This window comes from Polyergus mexicanus, unplaced genomic scaffold (genome assembly GCF_030449975.1).
Source record: "Polyergus mexicanus isolate NDT 795.1 unplaced genomic scaffold, iyPolMexi1.0 SCAF_10, whole genome shotgun sequence".
In the NCBI taxonomy this organism is placed as follows: domain Eukaryota; kingdom Metazoa; phylum Arthropoda; class Insecta; order Hymenoptera; family Formicidae; genus Polyergus; species Polyergus mexicanus.
In genome coordinates this window covers 9,962,209-9,984,413 of record NW_027223330.1, presented here as the reverse complement: position 1 = coordinate 9,984,413, position 22,205 = coordinate 9,962,209, and the positions used below count along the sequence as shown (strand labels likewise).

Below are 22,205 nucleotides of genomic sequence, written 5' to 3'. Positions count from 1 at the left end.
TGAAAAAAATAGAGAAACAGTATTAATGTGTGTGTTACATGTCTCATTTCTCTTAGAAATAAAACACAAGAATGATAAGGAAAGTTTTTACGATTAACATTCAACGTCCTTAATTAACATCCCGCGTTCATTAATGACGAATCTTTTCGCATGTTCGAATTCAGCATTATTTACTATAATTTATTATAATTTCTTCCTCGTTTTAAAAACTTTAAATACGTCGTTTATTAGCGACGTAACAGGAGCGTTTGCATGTATCTGCTTTTATAACGCCTGCGAGGAAACGCGATGGTAAAAAAAGAACCCGATATAGAAATACGGAATAGAAAGCTGGATGCACCTGAATGCAGAGATATGTAAATTGATAGTTCTGTATTATATACAAATTTAAATATTGTTGCGCTACAAGAGATTGCTGTTTGTGTTTCATTATTTTCAATAATAAAAATAAATTGTAACAAAAATAATAAGCATTATACGGACAAAATCACAGAATGTAATATTAAACAGTCAATCGTTTTTCTCGAATGTATCGCGAAAGAAGGAAAACGAGATTACTAACACGCGGGGACGATATAAAGAAAAGAAAAGAAAAAAAAAAACTCTTTCTCTCCAATAAAGTCTCATTCGACACATCCGAATATCGATAGTCGCTGTTCGTCTAAGATGCAGCTGCGAGTACGAGTCTCGCATCATCGCTCTCGTCTCGGAATTTCGTGAGATTGCAAGCAGCATCCGCGGGTGGTCCTTTTTAATTTCCTGTCCAGGATGCTGCGCTTGGACGCCGCAACGTCGTGGTTGGGGACAAGGAACTCGCTTAAGGGGGTGCGGCGGGAGATAGAGAAGAGACTTACGACGCTTCGCTGCGGAGGAGAGAAGAGGGAGGGGAGTAGTGAGGCAGAATTCTTAAAATTCCGGATTTAACTCTCTTGAGGGATTAAAGTGCGATAGTCGCTTTCGAAAATGTCCAAAGCGCCAAAGAATCTGCGTGACTTTTACGAATTAGTTCCTTTTTTTTTTTTCCTCCTCCGCCGTATCTTCTTCCATCTTTGAACGAGCTTCGGTACTTTTAGATATATTTCGATCGAAAAGTGACTTATGTGCGAATACATATTTATGCCTGATTCGTGTTCAGTCGCATATATGTAACATGTATATATTATAAATGACAAAAAAATCCCTTCGAAGAAGCATCGAATCTTGTTGGAAACATATCCATCGGGCGGAAGGAAATGAGAAGAGTATGCCGCATCGGTAAGTGGATTCGTTCCGTGTACAACGCGTCTCAGACTACATATACGTATATGTAAAAACCATGAGTTCTCTTCTCGGAGACCTTCGTGAGACTAGGTTACGAAGGGACTAGAAAAGAGACTAGGGAGAACCGCGCCGAGAGGAAACATCTAATAAACCGAGTCGTTTCTGACTTACGATAAATAACCCGTTTCTAAAACATGCAAAGAGCGAGATATAATCTTTCCCGTTACATATATCTGTAATCAGAATGTAAATGTAATGAATGAGACGGAATTTGTCTCTTATACTAAACGTTGGCAAATCGACGCGTTGGCGATCTTTCGTTCGTACACGAAAATTCGAATGAAAGAGATAAACGTACATTTCTATTTCGCCGGATGTGCCGAATAATCGAAAAACAGTAGGACAGAAATTGTCGAGTTGTCGGGAATGTAACGATATTGAATTGGAATATTGGCGAGACGGTGGCTCCTCATAGAAAGCAATACCTGGCTGACAGCTTGACAAAGCGCTACGTCAACGTGATATATCGTGAGAGAGGTTGATAGAGAAACGACGCGAATACAATAAAAATATGTAACCGGAGAGATAGCGCTAAGTTGAAAAATAAATCCGCAGGAATGACAATTATAATGCCGTATATCGTTGTAAATATATATTGTATATCATAATACAATCTGTCTCTCTCTTTCCTCTCCTCTCTGTCTCTCTTTCTCGCGACAACATCGCGTTTCATATAATCACGAGTGAATTTTCGAACTTGCCATTCTTATTCCGATAAAAAATATTTTGCGATCTTATTGGAAAATAATTTTAATACGGAATAAAGAATGCAACGCAATAAGCTTAATGCGTTTTACCCAATTATTTCTAGCCTTTACGGAGGCGCGTATTCTGGCGGCGCAAAAGTTTTGACAAAAATAGAGCGCGTTGAATAACGCTTCCTCGTGTTCGACGCTGTGTCAAAATATTTTTCATCGCCCAAGAAAGAGAACATCGCGCATTGTCGCGTGTTTCGCGCCACTCTCTTTGCATACCGCCATATTATAACGTTAATGGAACGAGTATTTCGCGCATGTACACGAATAAGGCGCGTCAGCGGATGAGAGGGAGCGCGCGCGCTACCGTCACCGAGTAAATGTAAAAGAACATAATGCTAGATCGCTCTTTCATCTCTCTGTCTTTACGGCTGGTACCTTTGTCGAGAATCATGATAAAGTTTTCGACGATTGCACGCCTCTCCTTCTTTAGGTTCACCTTGCTTTTACATCGTGACGGCAGTGTGTAATCGCGGACGGCCCGAGATGATAAAAATTTATGAAGATGGAAGAGTAAATTGACATCCCTTATAGAAACTTCCGTTACTCTCTCTCTCTCTCTCTCTCTCTCTATTCGAAAAATCGTTAATTTTTGAGTAAATAGAGTAAAAGTAACTCGATGGTAAAAATAATCGATAAGATCAGCAACGTGTCAAATGTCGATTGGGCGCAAACAAGATCGTAAATATTTAGACGTATCGTCAAAGACTGAAATAATTAAGTAAAATAATGAACGTATCGTCGATCATTACGTTTCTCTCTATCCTTCTGTCTTGAAGTTAATATCCTCCATTATATCTGTAATTACGTATTGACTCGCAATTCTCTGCTCGTTGAAATATTCAATCTCGCGATGGCAGATTTTCGGTGAGCGACACACGGCATTACCTTATATATGTACCCTAATCGGTTCTATACCTAAATCCAGCGTGCCGAGAACCTATCTAACTAGCTCATCAATTTCAGGTACCCCCGGTGTCCAATGTAGCGTGCGCTAATTGCATTTGCTTCTGTGCCGATACCCGGTGCCGGTCTCCATCAGATTATTGTAATTATTGTTATTACGAATATCCCTCATACACGCGTAATTTAGAGCAAAATAGTTTGAATTACGGAGACTCCGGTATCAATTATGTGCGCCACCGCGACGCGGCGGCAACGCTCGTTGGAAATTGAAAATTTTTCCTACAACACGTCGGCATTATTCGAGCATTAAATTATGCGCATCGATGCGCGTCGTCCACGCGCACTACGTGACATATCCGCGTTAATAAAACATTTCGATTAAATAACGCGACACTAAATCGCCGCTATCATCTTTCATTCTCTCTTTAACACTCGCTATTAGATATAAATATCTAACTCGAGAAAGCGTAAACATGGCTTGTACGCAGCTTGTTTAACACCAGCAATATTTTCAAAACTATTCACTTTTTAATATGTCATCATTTATTATTATTTTTAAGTTAAATTTCACAAATGAATGTCATTATTTGTTAGATCTCTTTAACGTTGAATCTGAATAATAGTTTAATTTTTAATTTAAGTTATAATAGAAAAGCACGTGACATTCCTCATATTAGATGTTCCATAAAACAATCATGGAAATCTAGATTATTTGAGAAAATTGTATTTAAAAAAAGAAACTTGAATGCTTTTGCGTATGCAAAATTTTTTTGCATACACGTCTGAAATTTCAAGCGAGGAAACACGCGTCGCGAGCGAAAATGTACGTACGACAGAGACGACTCGTCTTTCCGCGTCGCAATCATCTCGCAATTTGTTTGAGGCGTACGGAGCCGAAATGTTTCCTTTAATTGTCAGGTACACGGGAGGTAATATTTCATGCGGCGAGCCACCTGCGCGAATTTGCGGGGTCGTAAACCATCCAGCCGCTATCGTCTTTGAGATGCTTTGAGCCGATCTCACGGTAAGAGTATTGAATTTGCATATTATTTGGTAGCGCGTAGAGTTGCGCGCGAGGTCCCTTGTGCGACCGAGAGACTTCCTTCCTTCCTTCCGGCCCGCCAGTCGAGACGGCTTCTCGAACCGGATATCCAGGACTCGCAGGATACCAGAATCTACTACCCGTAGTCTCCGCCGTAGTTTTCGGCCGCTGTCGCGGATGCGTTTCGTTCGTAAATCTCGCGCCTTCGTCCGTCCTCGATTCGCGGCGTTTGTGCCATTAACACCGAGAGAAGCATCGCGGTTCCGCTATATTTCCCTCGACGGCGATAGTCGTTGTGATTTAGCGTGCTGCTACATTTCGTATCGAGAGAAAAAGAGAAGAAGAGAAACAAATACGGCCAGACGAGTTCCTGGTTCGCTTACTTTATTTCGACGACCGGCGCGGGAAAAGGATAAATCTAAATCATGCTTATACCGGGATACGTTTCTAGGGTGTAAATTGCACCTCGCGTCCAAGTACCGCGAGCGATTTCTAAGTGCAGCAGCAGCAGCAGCAGTTTTGCCAGCGAAAGAGGTATACGGTAATGCCGAACAATAACCACCTCGCTCGCGTAATGTATTTCCGCCGAAAGCCTCGCGATTGCACGCCGAGTTACGGATCAGTCTCGATAACGATGTCCTAATTACATTATTAAATCCGATCTCTCTTTTCACGATGTCTTTCATACATTCTCTTAAACACGTTCTTCTTTGACTTAAATATAAATAAAAAATAAAGATAATCATTTTCGGACAATTTGTAAAGTTTCATAAAATTTCAATAATTGCTTCATCCGTTGTTAAATTTTCTATAATTAATAATGTCAAAATAATATCCTGCAAGCACACGCGTATACATACACACATGCATGCATGCATACATACCTATTTTACACTCGTACACATTTCTAGCTTATATTAAATTAAAATGTTAAAACCGCTTATAATAACAAAAAAATAAAACTGTTGCTGACATAAATAAATTATCAGATTTTCAAAATTACAATCTTCTGATGTTATAGAGCGAATCAAATGCATTGTAAATGATATTTAAAAATATTCAAATGAGATAAAATGTGAATTATAAAAGGTCGATCCAAATAACGTAAATTTCCTATACGCCGACTGATTGTTTTTGCAGTTCTCGTTAATAAATATTTTTACGTGTCACACATATGCTACACTTGTTCGCTTCAACAGTTTTAACGCGATGTCTCAAAATATATATTCCAGTATATTGTAGAAATTCATTATCGCAATATCTGTGTACGCGAATAAATAAACTTTTCTGTTATAATTACTGTATCATTATATATTATTGTATTTATTCTCTTATACATTCATACTATTTTCGTATTTTTTATGATATACAATAATCTTTAAAAATAGAATTCCCTTTCTGTTTTCCACGCGTAAACTGTACGCATCGCTAAGAGGAACGGCAAATTTTTGATATGTTCAAACTTTTCCACATCCGTGTTCGTATTCGATCTCTTTGACTACTTTTAAATATTGACAAGATGTTTCGAGAATCGTTATATTGATAAAACATATTCCGGGCAATAGCGAAAAGTCGAGAATATATTTTCCATCTTGCGTCACCCTTTCTTCCTCGATCTATCCTACATTATAAAGTTCTAAAATTCGAGAAATTTTAGTCGATAATCCTTTGTCAAATCTTGGATTTTTTCCCTATTCACCGGCTGTTATTTGATCGAGCTTAACGCATATTACGAAAGACTTATTTCGACTTGTAAAGTCTCCTAAATCGGCTTTAGAAGAGAGGTCTCTCGGACGACGTCCAATTATCGTTGGACCAATTCCATTGGGGACATAGCATAGCGAAATTTTTAATAAATGTCATCTGCATGAATGAGGAAACTCGAGAGATTTTCGTCCGTAAACCGGTACAAAGCCTCTCGTCCAAGGTTTACCGAACGTATATACGTGAAACGCGCGCGTCGACAAACCGGTTCCACGATCGCCCCTGGCCATATGGATGTGTGACAGGAGTCAACGTCTTCGGCGGATGTCCCCTACGCGTAATCTTCTGCCGTTGCACAAGCGCGACTCCTCGCTACAGTGAATCTTCGTGAGGAGTGGCTATGCAAAGAAAACGCGGGCACGCCCGATCCGCCTTTATAAAGCGAAGAGACTTCCTTAATGCCCATGAGTTTCTCGTCGCGAGAAATACGCACCCGGTGTAACTAGCATGCTGCCGGCAAGAACGGCACATTGTATGAATAGGCAAATAAGTTCGCTAAATTCCGCGGGATTAAGCGGACACGAGTTAATGCAGCGAGAGAAGCTAACATGGAAGTAACGTATGCGATTGCGTATATTTCGTTGGATACACTGAATCCGCTCCGTTGTAATGTACGCCGCGTAACAATTAAAGCTGTATAACTTCGTGATATTTGTATCGCATATACAGGATGAGTTATAAGTATATGTTTCAAAGTGAGCGTTCTTAAATAAAAAGTATGAACAAATGTTCGTATGAATATTAGGCCGAAAATCTTTCGTTAACAAATGGATACAAATAGATATTGTATTTCACCATACGTATGTAAGATGAATATCACTCATTTCTTCAAATGAAAATATTCTCTACACTGTTACGATAAATTAAGGAATCAATACTAACATTGCTCGGTTGAACTACCTCAAGCATACTGACTCGATTGTAGATACGTTGTCTCTTATTATATTCAAGTATAGAAGCTTACATTAACCCTCGTACCCTTTCAGTGAGTCATAGTAGCTGGTAAACAAACATTATCCCAGAATCAAAACATTAGAAACACGACATTGTGGAAAAAAAGAATCTGATCTGAAAGTCATTATAAAATCTATTTGTGTCCTTTATTTCGATAACGAAGCATTTTCGGCCTAATGTTCACAGAAACATTTGTTCATACTTTTTATCCAGGAATACGCTCACAAATTTTTAAAACACACTTATGACTCACCCTGTATATACGAGAGAAATTTATACGTTTGCGTTTATCGATTAATTAAATAAGAAATTTGTCTTTTATATATATTTTATATATAAAATATGCAACGGCGTTTCAAATAGAAAAAAAAAATATATATATATATATATATATATATAAAACACAAACTCTTTCTCTCTCTTTCTCTTCTTATTCAATTAGTTGATAAACGCAAGCGTTTGGATCTCTTTCGTATGCATTAAATTATAATTAGGTCGTCGTGTTATTATTATCACGATCGATAATAAATTTATAATTGATAATAAATTTATAACATTTCTTTGCGACATCGCAAATATACCCAAATTCTCTCTTCAAAATTATTGATTTGCCCAGACGGGCATTTTATTCTATTCTCGAATAAAATGCTCCCGGCCCCGCAAAGGGGATTCCGTTCGATCGAAATGCCGTTGCGCATTTTACCTGTCAGGCAGTTTTCAGCATCTCCGATGAAATATTGGGACATAAACCTCTTTATGGGATCACTTAACCAAAGTGTCTTTCGAACATCTATTTTTAAAGAAGGAATTTCAACCGCGTCGTAAAACGAGATTGATGATGAAAAAAATATCTCAAAATCCGCGACATTTTGTGCGAAAGAAGCTTAGACACACGAAGTGTCTCTGACAAAAATTTTACACGTGTAAAAAAAAAAATATATATATATATATATATATATATAAACAATGAACAAAGAAACTTTGCAGAATTACACGTAATCACGGTACGTGTATCAAGCACGTGCTCGTTCAATGGCTGTCCGCGACAAGTTTCGCCATGCTTATTACGTGCATCGCAAGAACACGATTTGTCCCGTAGTTAGAAAAAATGTTGTAACGATGCGTGACCGCAAGATTGCTCATCGGCCACAGAAAGTAGCTAACTACCGTAGGCACTAAAGCGAGCGTGAACTTTTTTCCGCGTCATCAAAGTGCGGCAGATTCGACGATCAATAGCGTAAGTAGACGAGAAAGGGGGAAAAGATCTCGCCTTGAGTGCAACACTTGGGAAAGTGCTGAACTGTCAAAATCTAACGCAGTATTTATCTATAATATGACGTCAATTATGTTTCTTGAACGGTAATTTTAATCGTAACAAATTTGAACATTCTACGAGAAAAACAAAAAGAAGAATATACCATATAATATATTTAAAAAAAAAAAAGAGATAAAAGAAGGGTGCTTTTTTTTTTAACGCTCGATCGAGCGCGCACACAATCCACACACATCCCTGCTTACGCCACTGCCGATCTTTCCGGACGGATGTTCGAAGGACGGCGAAATGTCGTACTCTTTGCGGTTCCTTCTTAGCTGGATGCAATGGGGCGTTCACGGCACGACGGCGAGTCGATTCCGTTCCGGTCGAGAAGCTGGGAAAAACGAGAATCGATTCGTAGTTACGGCGAAACATGGACGCGCTCCGTCTCGCTTCGCGTCCACGAGTCGATCGCCACGAATCGCGGTGTAGCAACCGATGCCGAAGGGAATCTCGGTCTCTCCACCATATTTGTAAGTGCCGTACGAGCCCTCGGAACTTTCGCCGGGAAAGAATTTTGACGCCGATGTAACTTACGTTGACCATAACCGAGCCAGTTCTAACTGCTTAATACGTCACCGCTTTGACCAAGTTTTTCTTTTTTATTACGCAGAGATTGCGATGTTGCTTCGAATATCTATAACTCCATATATCTGATCTCTGATTCGTTTCTCTGATAAAGTTTCATTAGCACGAATAATTAGTAGTAATCGTATTATAATTGTATGATGTGTATAAAAGAGATAAATTTTATTGTTTTATTTTACTTTTTAATTTTTACTTTTTTACAAATTCATTTGTTATTTTTTGCTAAAATAATATTAATTTTGTAAAATGCAAAAACATACTGGTAAAAATGTTATACGTTTCTTACGGTTACTCAAATAATGAATAGTAAACAATTATCTTTGTATTTTGTATTTAATACACCTATTTATGCGCAACGGTTTCAGTAAACTATCTCGTTGAAAGTAAAATAATTTAAGAGTTTTCATGCGTGTATATAGAAAAGCGTAATTGTATATTAATTAGGCAAAACGCAAATAAACATACGGATTGAAAATACAGACGAAAAATTTGACAGTAGCGTAAAGTGAGCGGGGATGCATGCATTATGTATGAAATTATATTAATTGCTAGAATAGTCGATGAAACTGCAAATGCGCCTCGACATTTGTTTTATGTCATATTAATATTCCGTTGCGAAACAGAAAATTACCTCATTTAGAACAAATTGCCTCGATATACCGTCCGCCTCTACATAACGTCAAATTATTCGACAGAAAAATTGTACTTTGCCGATGAAAGCAAACATAATCTATTGTGTATAAAAAGCACAGTAATGGAGTTTTCAGCGTCCGCGGCTGGGCTTTAGCTATAACGAATTGCATCGATTCAAAAGTTTCAAAAATACGGAGATAACATCGCAACGAAAAATACGAAATAATACGCGAATGTGTGAAAACAGAAAGAGAGAGAGAGAGAGAGAGAGAGAGAGAAAGTGCATTTTCGTCATTTCTGTTAGAAATTACTTATTAATAATGTAGCGATTGTATTATCTAAAGGATCTAAAAGGACGAAATAATCGAATACACATGCAAATTTGAAATCAGCTAGAAAGAGTCAGAGATATTTATCATGTTCCAAATTGTATCTTATAAGTACACATACAGTTAAAGATATTCTCTTCCTATTTTATACGTAAAGAAATCTTGAAAAATTATACGTGAAACGCGCGCGCATTTTTTTATTAAAAAAATAAACATTAAAATTAATCGTAACAAAATTATATTATTGCTTTACAATATATCTTGTATTGTCTCTAGTGTAGATTTTTCTTAAAACGTTATAAATATAATATTATGTCAAAACATTGTTAATAATACGAGTGTAATAATATTTGTCACACGCAATGACAAATTTCATCGCGCGATTTGCAAATAAAGTCACATGGCGCTCATTAATTTCTCAATATACGCCATCTAACCGAGTATAGAAGTATGTTGACGTGTGCATATTCACGGTCGTTGCTCGCTCGACACGCGGAAATGAATTTCATTAGATTTATTCATGCGTTCTTATACCACGGATGAGAGAGTTTAATTTGATTTCCCTTATGACAGTTATATTTATCCCACAATTAAGATCGCGCTCGTATATTCTTGAAGGATGAAAAATACCGATCCGAATATTTTCACTATCCACCCTGTTCAATGTATATCTTTCCCCAACCAGCCATTAATATTATGCGCGAAATAAACTTTTATCACCCGTATATGACGATTGTATAATTTATTAATCACGAGTTTACGATATATTATATATTCAGATCCACAGTTCCGTTATCATCGATGTAACAGCGCAAAGAGAAAGAGATAGCCTGCGTCTGAAGGTTAACGATTCGTTCTCGATGTTTTCGAGCCAAATAGAGCGCACACGTCCAAATTGCTCGTACATCCTCGGACGTATCCTTCGGGACGACCATGGCGAAGTCGGTGGGAGGGGAGGGAGGAGGGGAGAAAGGGGTTCGGGATGAGGGTGGGAAAGGGTGAAGAGCGTGACGGCGAAAGGACGAGCGATCGAAGATTCGGAATGCAACCGAGCGGCACACGACGACCGAGCGAGCTTTCGGTTCTCGCAGCACGTGGAAGGCTAACGGCCTTCTACGGAATCTAATGAAGGGATGTCTAGGGAGCAGTTTAAGCAGTTTCGCCTAATCTAACTGCCGCGGTCGCTCCGTGCGCCGCGAGAAGAGAAAGAGAGAGAGAGAGAGAGAGAGAGAGAAACTACATGGCCTTTGTGCGTCGGCCACCCCCGCGATAGCACGGGGCCTCGGTAACCCGCGGATGCAAAGGAGGAAAGAAAGCAAAACGGATCCCATTTGTGAGAAAAGTAAATCGTGAAGGAGCAACGAGCGACAACAAGATTGGAGCGAGGATACCGATGATTCTTGCATCTCGTATGATTCATTCGCTCTCTTTCACGTACGAAAATCCAACTGTCAATATTATCGTTAATTAAATAATACATTTTAGTGTATCACTTGTGATTATTATTTTGATATTTGGCTACAAGAAAATTTATAAAATTTTGATCGACTCTCTAACCCCCTGAAGAGTCGGCTTCTTTCGTTAATTAATCAGTTGTCAATTTAATTCTATCACACACAAGTGTCTATCATAATTATCGTAAATTTGGCCTTAATTTCATTTTATGCTTAATTAGCATTTAATTGTTAATTTAAGTGGCATTTAAATGCTAATTTGATTAGCATTTATTTGTGGTATTAATGACAAGTAAACCACATTATTTCGCTATTAGCAGACAAATTGTAAATGGCGTCATTATAGGGAGCGATATGGCACGGATTTACATCGAATTATACAGTTCATTACTAATTCATAAAGTAGTCGACGGTGACGAAGGCCGGATCTACAGCCTGTCGGACGCAGTAGAGCCGGAAACGAAGATCCCCCTCCCACCACCTAACCCTTTCTCTCTCCCTTTAGGCGATGAGGACGGTCCCGCGGGCGCGGGACACGAACGCGATTGACAATTCGTCTTTAAACCATTCTTCGCTCTTCGGCGGGTCCTCAGAAGTAAGCAAGAGCAGCGGCAGTAAAACCGATATGGTAAGCCCATCGAGTATTCATGCGGCTTTAATTACCGGAACAAACTTTCAACCCGATTGGAAAAGTTTCGACGATGCTGGCATACCTGATCGCAAGAGGAGAAGATTGAACGGGCCGGGCCACATGGGGGGATGATGCGGATAAGGACGAAGATACCGTCGAGGGATGATGCTTAAAGGCGATCGCGCCTGGAACGGGAGAGCTTCTCTCTTAGCTTTCGCGTCTGCATGCCGCACGCGCCCGTTTATCTCGTGCTATTATCCCACGCCATTACTAGCATCTTTGATCGTCGTGCGTCTTTTACGACGTATAGTAAAATGACGCGGGCCGCGGGCCACGGATAAATCGAGGCAATTCGGATCACGGTATTAGAATCGGCCATATCTTAAAATGTAGCTTGTCGAGTGAATGATTTGTTTCTGCAAACGCTCGCTGTTGCTTTGAAGGATAAAAAATAAGCACTATTTTATCGAGAAAAGATAAAAAGATCCCTTTACAAAATTTAAATTTAACAAATAACATATATATCTTATTGATATGTTTATGTTTAAAATAGAACAAAGTTGAAATAAAAAATATCTTTAGCTAGAAATGTTTCTAATGATTTATATCTCATTAGAGCATCACGATAAAAAAAAAAAAAAAAAAAAAAAAAAAAAAAAAAAACTGATTTCAATGACTAAATGTAAATTACATATTTTTCTCGCCCGATTTCTCTTGCACGCAGAAACATCCGCAGCACTTCCTTCGTTCAATCAATCTACACATATTCGCGTCGGCCAACGTGCCTCGCGTGCAAGACATCGAAGTCTGAAGTACCGACATCGCGTCATTCGCGCTTATCGAGGATCTTTCCACGCACCGTACGTGCGAGCATGTCATGAAACTCCGGCTCATGCATCTTTGAGATGTCGCGAAGCCACTCGAGAGAACTCGTCGCATCGATTACTCCTAGTACCTAGTACCGGTTAACTATGCTAATAACATTCAGTTTATTCTGCACTTTACTCTATAAATGTTCTTTAAATCTTGTTGTTATTACCTCTAATTTTATGCCCTTATTGTATATAAATTATTGCGTTCAACAAACTGAGAAACATGTTACTCGACAATTTGCACATGTTGCGCCGTCTTGTACAGAGAGAATTATTTACGGGGAAGACTAGCTATACACAAAACAAAAATAATGCGGGACAAGACGCTTTTATTTTACACAGCGAGATATATTGTATTTCCCGAGAAATTGTTTCACGATGCGTCATGCAATTTTGTGTGATTGTCTCCCATCGCGCGAGACGTTTCCGATCTACTTGTCGATCGAAAATATCGACGGAAAAAGTACGGATAACGACTTCTCGATACGATATCGAACGGCCGAAATATAGTCGACTTTTACGAGCACTCGTGATACCGGGGTTGGCGTCGCGACGCGTCGTGTTCCGCCTACAAACACGAGCGTCGAACTCCCTGCACACCGATCGTCCATTCGATCACAAGCCTGTCATTGACATTTCGAAATTTCCTTCCGGCTGATCAATCGATACTCTCGTCCACTGCAAGTGCAGTGGTGGAATCGTTGATAAACAATCTAAGAGATCTTCGACTATTGAGTATCTTTTACCTAAATGTATAATCGATAAATTTATAATTTGTTTGCAAATTTGTATTTAATTTATAGTAATAACTGACGAGCAATTGTAAATTTTTTATTTAAAATTCACACGAAATGTAAGATTTCTAAACTCCAATATTTTTATTCGCTTTCTTCTTATTAATCCTTTTATTAATTATTCTTATCAATTATAAATAAGTTTATCGGTTAAGCTTCAATAACGTGAGAAATGCATTCGTTATTGAAAGAACCACGCTGCATGGGGTCTTCAAATGTGGCGTTTCGAAAGTTTTTAAATCCACCATTACACCTGAGCGAGGGCAGTCGATGCGACAATATCGGAAACGTGCCTGGAACGAGTAGCTGGTGGCTTCATCGTCGTCGCCGCCGTCATCGTCCTTACTTGTCGAAGTTACGCTAGGTTAGGCTGGATGTTTTGTCTAAACGAAGAGAAGAGGCGAACCGAGGAGAGAAAGAGAGAGAGAGAGAGATCGGAGAAACCGAGGACGAGGAAGACCGGGCAACTCGCCGAGCGCGATATTGGGATCTATTGTTCCAGAGGTTCGCGAACGCCATAGAGACGAGGAACCATTGTGCGAAGGGCCGAGGCGTCCTTGTTGTGCCACGTTCGCCGTCATCACGGCTTCGCTCGATTAAAAGGGTGTTAATTGATCCTTCGATCGACGCTTGCGATGGCGAACGTCGCTCGAACGGATTTCTCATATTGCCGGGCGCTTACGAGTGACTTGCCCTTGGTATTTCTATGAGGCGACATTCTTCCGGATGAAATATTGTAGATCGTCGATTCATAATTTCGCGAAATTTTCATGGGTCTTCAAATTCAAGAATATCAGATTTTTATAAATAGAGACACCGATTGAATTAATTGGTGTCTCGCTGTTTATTATAAAATTTACAGGAGTTATCTTTTTTTATTCGAAGACTAATGTTCCTTGTGAATAGATTTTCTTTCCGATAAAAAAGATATTTGGCCGAAATATCTATGCGCGTAAGATCACTTTTACGGCATAAGAAACGATTTCATATATGCCGAAAACGTAGCAAGATCTTCGAGATACTCTTTCGAAAGAATATCTCGGGGATTCTTCGTCCAGGTGGGACGTGGCCTTCCGGAGAAACGACCCGGCTAACCCGTTCTTCCGCGCACTGCGGAAGGAATCGATTCCGTAACTGTGGCAGTATCCTGTATATCGCTCGATCTCGCTCGGATCCAGACATCGCGCGGAGCATGAAAACGGCTTTTATGGTGTCGACAACCCGGCATAATACCATTGCGGTCGCATCATTTCGAAAATCCATAGATCCGCGATAAAGATGCATCTCGTGGCGATCAATCAAAGTGTAGGCGAGTAAAGGCAAATTTACGCTATATAGATTTGCACATCGCTCGGCTCTCCATCATTATCATTGAATCAATTTTGTGTAGATTATGAAAAATGATAAATTGATCTCCGTCATAATATATAAATTATTTAAAAAATTATACACAATGTATGTATATAAATCTTTCTCCCTTTCATCATCCGATTATACGAAACAGGATCCTTTCATCGCCGAGAAAAAAAAAAATGATATAATAATCAGATATAAATATACATAATTAGTTATGAAAAGATCTGATAACATATATAATTTTATATGAAATATAAAAAATTTCATAGTACAAAATTATAATATATGTCAACAGATCTTTTCACCACTATGATAATTATACACTATTTACATCTGACCATATTATATCATTTTTTTCGGGCTCCCTCAGAAACAGGATAATCTCGGGATAATCATTAAAATAACGAGCCAAGAGGAAAACGTTATTGAAAAATTATTTTTGTCGTTAAATCTTGGCAATGAAAAGAAAAATATATATTACAGAATTGTCTTCGAATCAAACGTAAGAGACCAATTACTACTTTACAACTACGTTGTAGACAACAATATCGGTCGCGTACGATCGATTCTTCTTCTATATTTTCCGATATAATCCGTCCAAGATGTTGGCCGATGAAAACGCCGGTGTGCGCGTAAATTCGCCTTAAGTATACTCCCATTGGTGAGCCCCGGAGTTAATAAGCGACCGTAGCAGCGACCGAAATTTGTGGTTCCTACCATACGCCACGTTTCCGTACCACAACCCCCGCCAAATATGGCTTGTGTACGCGTTCACCTATACCTAAGCCACCCACTCCCGCCGTGCCAAATCCCCATGCGATACGTTTATATCCGTCGTAGCGGCGTGCCAGCGTGCCAGCCGATTCGCCAAGACCCTCCGTACCCGCTATATCCTCTTACGGCCCCTCAAACTTCCTCAAGTAGGTACGTCTAAGTTTGCGCGGACGGTATCCCGCCGGGCCGAGATATCATCCGTTATTAGGGCGTTAATCCGAAATATGTCGGCGCGCCGACACGATTGCAAATTACCTATAAGGCCGCGCGTCGAAGATTATACGATATACCGTATTTCGGATATAGGTCGAATCGTTGGCGTATCCGAACCGATGTCTCGTACAATTAGGTACGCTAAAATTTAATGGGTTATCGATCTCGCGTCCCACTTTTATTCCTACAAATTAAATCTGCGGATGGTATATGTATATTGATACCTCGCGGCGTTTTCGTTTCCATAATCAAGGAGACAAATCCGCGCAATAATAACGCGTATTATACATACATACATGCCATACACGGTTAATGTTACAATTATGCAAATATACATTTGTGTACACAGCATTGTTATGACGCGGGGAAACATTTTCGGGATAAATCTCGTCCTCTGTCACGTAACGCTGGGCGCCAATGGTAATATTAAGGTCACAAATCTAACAGAATGAGTCCACGCGGTATACTATATCAACTATGGTGCTAAATACACCGAGAAAGCATGATACATGGTCGTGCGAATCGAGAGTCTCGGATTATCTCAGGCGGTTTCTATATCGTTAATGTGCACGAGGGTAGTCGAGGAACACTTGGAGGTTCCTGGAGACCGGACCGACGCGATAGAGCGTAATTAGAGCAACGCGTTGCGAGATGCGTGACAATGAGACGAGGAGGCTGTAATCGGAGGCTTGCGTACGATGGGAGACACGATACGCGATCGCCGCCGCCGACAATCATCCATAATCTTTCGCATTGTCTTCTTTTTCATTAACGATGATTTCTTGCCGTCAAAATAAATAATTCGACGAATTTAAACGATTTGTTTAAAAAAAAATTGCTTATATAAACGAGGTCTCGCTCTCCCAGGATTTTTCAGTCGCGCGTTCCTTATCCAAGTTTTTCACCTCTCTTCTAGACCGCGCGACGGCACGCCACTTGGACGAACGATTCACATGCGAGCATGTATCGTCTTCTTTCATGGCAAAGTCCACGAAACGGTGGCTCGACGAGCCGTGACGGCGGCTTCCGGTCGCACGGCCTACGCACGCATCGCATCGTGCCGGCATAGACGTTCAGGAAAGATAAAGAGTAGACCGCGCGAGGAGGTCGCCTTTGGCGCGAGTAGGGGAATAAACGCGGGATTCACAATGAGAGAGGGAAACCGAAGCGGAGATCGCGGTCGCGGTCGAGCGTGACCTACGAAATTATTCGTATCGAGTCAGGTAAATTCGCGATGAGAGATTATTACAAAGATAATTGTCGATTGTCTCCTCTCGTAATTGTTAGTCAAAATATTCTCCATTTTTTCCTTCTAAATTTAATAATAATAATAATAATTAAATGCTAAAGAGAGAGAGAGAGAGAGAGATGAACATGGCAAAGAGAAGGACAGAGTTTTCTAAATTTTCTAATAATGACGAAGGGACCAAAGATATTGATACAGAATTCAAGTATAACGCGTAAGAGTCGCAGGTGACATTGACTCGCTCCTCAAGAATCTCATTTTCATATCCGGCCTCGACTAACGTACCTGACACAGAATTAACATGCGCCGTCACGGTTTCCACCACGCTTCGCGTAAAAAAGCGATTTGCTCTTCTCGTGATGCGATCATTTCTAACGATTTTACCTGATTTGACAGTCATATCGAATCAAGACAGTATCTGATAAAAAGTATGCGTTTTTTGATAAGATGAAATAATTGTGATAAGATACTGTTATAAATATCGGTAACGAAAATTTCTCTCGAAATAATCTTTTTCGATCGCGTAATATTTGATAGTCTATTATACAATATAATTAACGCGAGATGATAACCTGATAACGCGTTAATCTGTCCATTTTCTGATAACGTTCATCGGGGGTATCGTTAACCAAGTTCGCCCTCTTGCTCAGCATCTCTATCTATTGCATAATTTATGATTCCAGTCGTCCGGGTAACGGCAATGCGATACATAATTGATCATGACGTCGGGATGAATTTGGAGAAATATAATTAGATTAAAAACATAAATCCCTAATTCATACTCGTTGAAACTGAAGAAACGATTCGTGTTGTTCCAAATGACAAAAAATAATCGCGTTATTCCAAATTTAATAACAAACATTATTGGTTTATTATATCACACTTATATATTTTATATATAATTGTAAGCTTTATTTTTTTATATCACAAATATATGTAAACGCATACTTTTATATAAAAATATATTTCTCTCGTCAAAAGAAACAATGCAATCGATTGAAACAATATTTTCAACTTTTTTACAAAGAATTATTTTCTAATTGTAAGAGAGAGAGAAAGAGAGAGAGAGAAAAAGTTGTTCGTCTCTTTACTTATATCATTTATTTAATCCGTATGACTTATTTTTAATTATCCGTAGAACTTTAAACTTCGCTGCGGCAACCATACCCCAAAACAAGGAAGATGAGACTTTACGATAGAGGGACGTGAGCTTCAACGGTTTTCATGTGCATCACCGTGTCCATTGCGTACAACGACATCGACATAGAGGAGTGGCGGTTGGCAGGTGCCCTAACGACCGTTTATCGTTTGATCTAAACCAGTAGGCCCTGACCATGACATAAGAATATCAGATACATATATATATATATACAATATATATATATATATGCAGTGTGTATGAACGGCGCTTTAAATTCAGACGGCACCGGACGTTACTTCGTACACCGATATCGTAAAACTGTACATTATAATGGCGTGCATGGATTACTCCCATACGATCCTCGGATTTTCATTTCATTTATATTTCAAAACCGTTAAGCTACTTTTGTTCAGCACTATTATGGGCGCGTGTACATAATGTATTTTCATAATAAAATGCTGCATTGCTGCATGTATAAACAAACATAATATATAAAACGAAAATTTCCCTATAATACGTACGAGAACTTCAAAATAAAAATATAGCCCGGTGTGTATAATAATAACTGACAAAGTATACACATTATTTCAATTATCGTTCCAACGATATTGTATGAGAAAGATATGGACTCTGATGGATTGTCGTTTTCGATATTTATATTCTTAAAGCGGAGAGAAATCGCAGGTGTTCTACAGCTCGCGTGTATATTTCTACCGTAACATGACAAAACGAAACCCCCTTTACGAATTTCGCGCTATGCATGGCTGGATCATAATGAGCACTGCATAACTGATCCGTCACATCAACGCTATTTGCCGTTCATCGTCCTCGCTTATCTCATGTCCTTGACACACCTCCATCTGTCACGTGAGATTGCAAAACAAGCGGAGGACATGTAAGGAAATGTAATAATCTACATACGCATCGATGAATCTCATTGTTGAAATTATGAAAATAATGCGTATGTAGCGTAATTATTCGTGAGCGGCAATATCTATTTTATTATACATGAATTAGTATATTTGGAGTAAAATTATTCTCATGAGATCAATTTTAATCCTGATAATAAATAGAGATACATGGTACGTTGACATATTTCGAAAAGGGCAGCTTTAGCTTTTATTGCTCTATAACAAAAATGTAAACAGATAATCTTTTACAACGTGAAATTGAAAAGAAATGAGTAAAATAACGGAATCTTTTCTCTGTGAATGGATATTATAATTTCGACGTAATTTTATTATGTAATAAATTCATAATTAACTCTGCGACAGAGATGTCAGATACAATAAATAATGGGTTACCATTTTCACGAATCATTTAACAGTACGGTTTCACGTGATAATAGCAGTAATTAACATTCAAGTTAGAACCATTAGATTAGGTAACCAATGTTGGAGAACTGTACTGAGAGACGAAGAAACAGGTTAAGCCCCGTCTCTTTGCCTCTTCGCCAAGATTCCAAGTAGCGAACAATTCTCCAATAACGGTAACTACGTGTGTTACTTCGGCAACGAAATTCAGCAAGACGATTACGGTTCGCGGACCGCAACACTTCTCTAGAAACTGTTTCGAGCGACGCGGATACTTGATTTAGAGAGACTTCCGAAACACGATCCTACTCGATTCATTCTGGCTGGGAAAGGCCGGGCAGGGATGGCTACCGACAAAGCCAAATCCGATATCTGGCTGTTGCCAGGTGTCGTTACATCGGTATTGTCCGCTGTACGTTCAAATGAGAGACACTATCGGACTTGTGTAGCGAGCTACAAGAAGCGAGAAAGTCTCGTGTTTTGCGAGAAAGAGAGAAGGAACACCGTGCGAGAAAGACGCTATTTCTCCCTTCGCCTCCTCTTATCTCTTTATACTCTCGGCTCGGTAATTGTCCGCGCCCTCCTTCCTCTCATTGACGCGCGATAAGAGCAAAATGAGTCGGGGCAAGTTGATGCTTGAGGAAAAATAACAAGTTTATATCGCCTCTTCATCTCTTAATTCTTTCGCTTCCAGATTAATCCTCCTAAACAACAAAGTAATATCTCGTCGTTCGCGTTCTTTATCTATTATACTTAGAGAATTACTTATGTACATTAATAAATAAAAAATGATGTCACATCTCGGTCAAAGAAGGGAACGTCATTTATCCGGGAACGTATCTCGTTCCGGCGAATCGACCGCGAATTCGAATCGATTCGATTTCATACAAAACCGTCCGCGCAATTAATTTCCCCGTATTACTTAACCCGGTTCAGGTGGAAAGCTGTACGAATTTCCGCAAGCGCGATTTTAACGATTTGATTAATTTGGATCGTTTGCGGCGCGCCGCGGAGCTTAGAATAAGAGCGTTCGCGCTCGCAGGTAGATCGCCCATGCGAAACACCATGTGACACCGCGTGCTCTCCGTTTCTCATCGTGAATTACGGAAGAAACTTTGCGCGAGAGCGCGCATCGATTATCGGCGACCTGGGCGACAGACGCGGCGGAGAAATCGCGAGACGTGGTACGGGGTAGTTTGACAAACGGAAGTCAACCGCGGTACACGGATGGGATAAATCTTCATTCTTGTTTGCAACCGAGGCAACGCAAAACCAAGATGAGTGTGCGCGCGCATATGACAAAACATCCTGACGGCAAAGAGACCATGAACACGAGCAGCGATGTTTCACCGTGAGGATACTTGGAGGAAAAAAGCGAAAAGAGAGGACACGGACAATGGAGGGCGACTAGATCGATAAATAGATAGCTAGCTGGAATTACTTGTTTCGTCTTGGGATCAGGAGACCGGGAGCTGGCGTATATAAGCTCATGTTCTTCCTCTTCGATCGTAAATACGGTTCCACTTTGATCTGTCGGATCTAAGCTGAGGATTTTCGTATTTGGAATTTGGAATCCCGACGAAAAAGAAGGTCGCTCTTTTGGACTATTTAAGAATTATTCTTAATCTCTCTCTCTCTCTCTCAAATCTTATTGAAAATTTTTATCAAATATTTCATAAATATTAACTTTTAGCCTCTCATTTTCTTTCCTAATGTTAGAGATATCATTATTTTTTCCAATTTTATTACATCGGCAGATATTGAAAATTATATTGTTAACGTTGTCAACAAATTATAAAAAATAAAGACGCTATTTACTTATCGGGATTAAATTTATCTAGCCGTAACTCTATAACAATATATATATATAATATTAAAATATACAAACTACAAATAATTGGCTATATAATCGGGGGAAAATAAAAATAAATTATTTTCGTGCGACAGAGAGATATATATGCAATTATTTTAAATATAATGAGAAAAATACAAAGTATTCGAAAAAAAGTCGCATAGCGCGGACAGTTTCGACGAAAGTTCGGATTATTTCAAAGACTGTCCTTCGTCACGATGCATCTTTTTTACGGCCGCCTTGGCGGAAACGAAAAATGAGACAACGGAAAAAGGGAGGAAGACAAAGTAGTCGGGAAACGTTATTTCTTTTACTAGCGCGGTGAGATATCGCGCGGGCGAAAACTCTGGTGGGAGAAAGCCTCGCACAAGTCAGCGACTCATTTAAAAGCCATAATGCGCCTTTTTCGGAGTTGTATGCCATTCGTTCCGTATCGTTCAATCCGACCACATCTTCGTGTACTTGCGTATCTTGTCACGCAAGCGCGACCTTTCTCACTTTAACCTTCTTTCCATTTGTCTTTCTTTACTTCCCTCTACATCGCTATATTTGTTTTATTTGTCTTATTTGTAATAAAATTAGGTAAAAAAATAATTATATCTCTAACAAATTTAACAAAATTAGAAAACGTTAACAACGTGAGTTGCTGAAATTTTTCGATTATTTTGTAAATTTTCTGATAAATCTCGAGGTTTTCCCATGAGATTTACTCATTTTCCACGAGAATGGTAATCTTGCAATTTTATTCGACGGAATTGAGGAGCTTTGTATGTATTTGATGTCTTTAGAGGACGACGATTATCAGAAATTACGTAACTGTTATCTTAACATCCAGCACAATTGAACCGAAAATATCTACTCTTCTATCCACAACTAAAACAAGAATTTCGCTACAAAACTGGACTTCCTAGTACAGTTGATCAATAATTTGATGATATAATTTAATTCGAGTG

General features: G+C 39.3%; 1 protein-coding gene across 1 annotated transcript in view; it reads right to left on the bottom strand.

Annotated features, from left to right (window-relative positions):
* Ed (hemicentin protein echinoid) overlaps positions 1–22,205 on the bottom strand; it is a 174,662-nt gene that overhangs the window by 118,452 nt on the left and 34,005 nt on the right. The window lies entirely within an intron of this gene.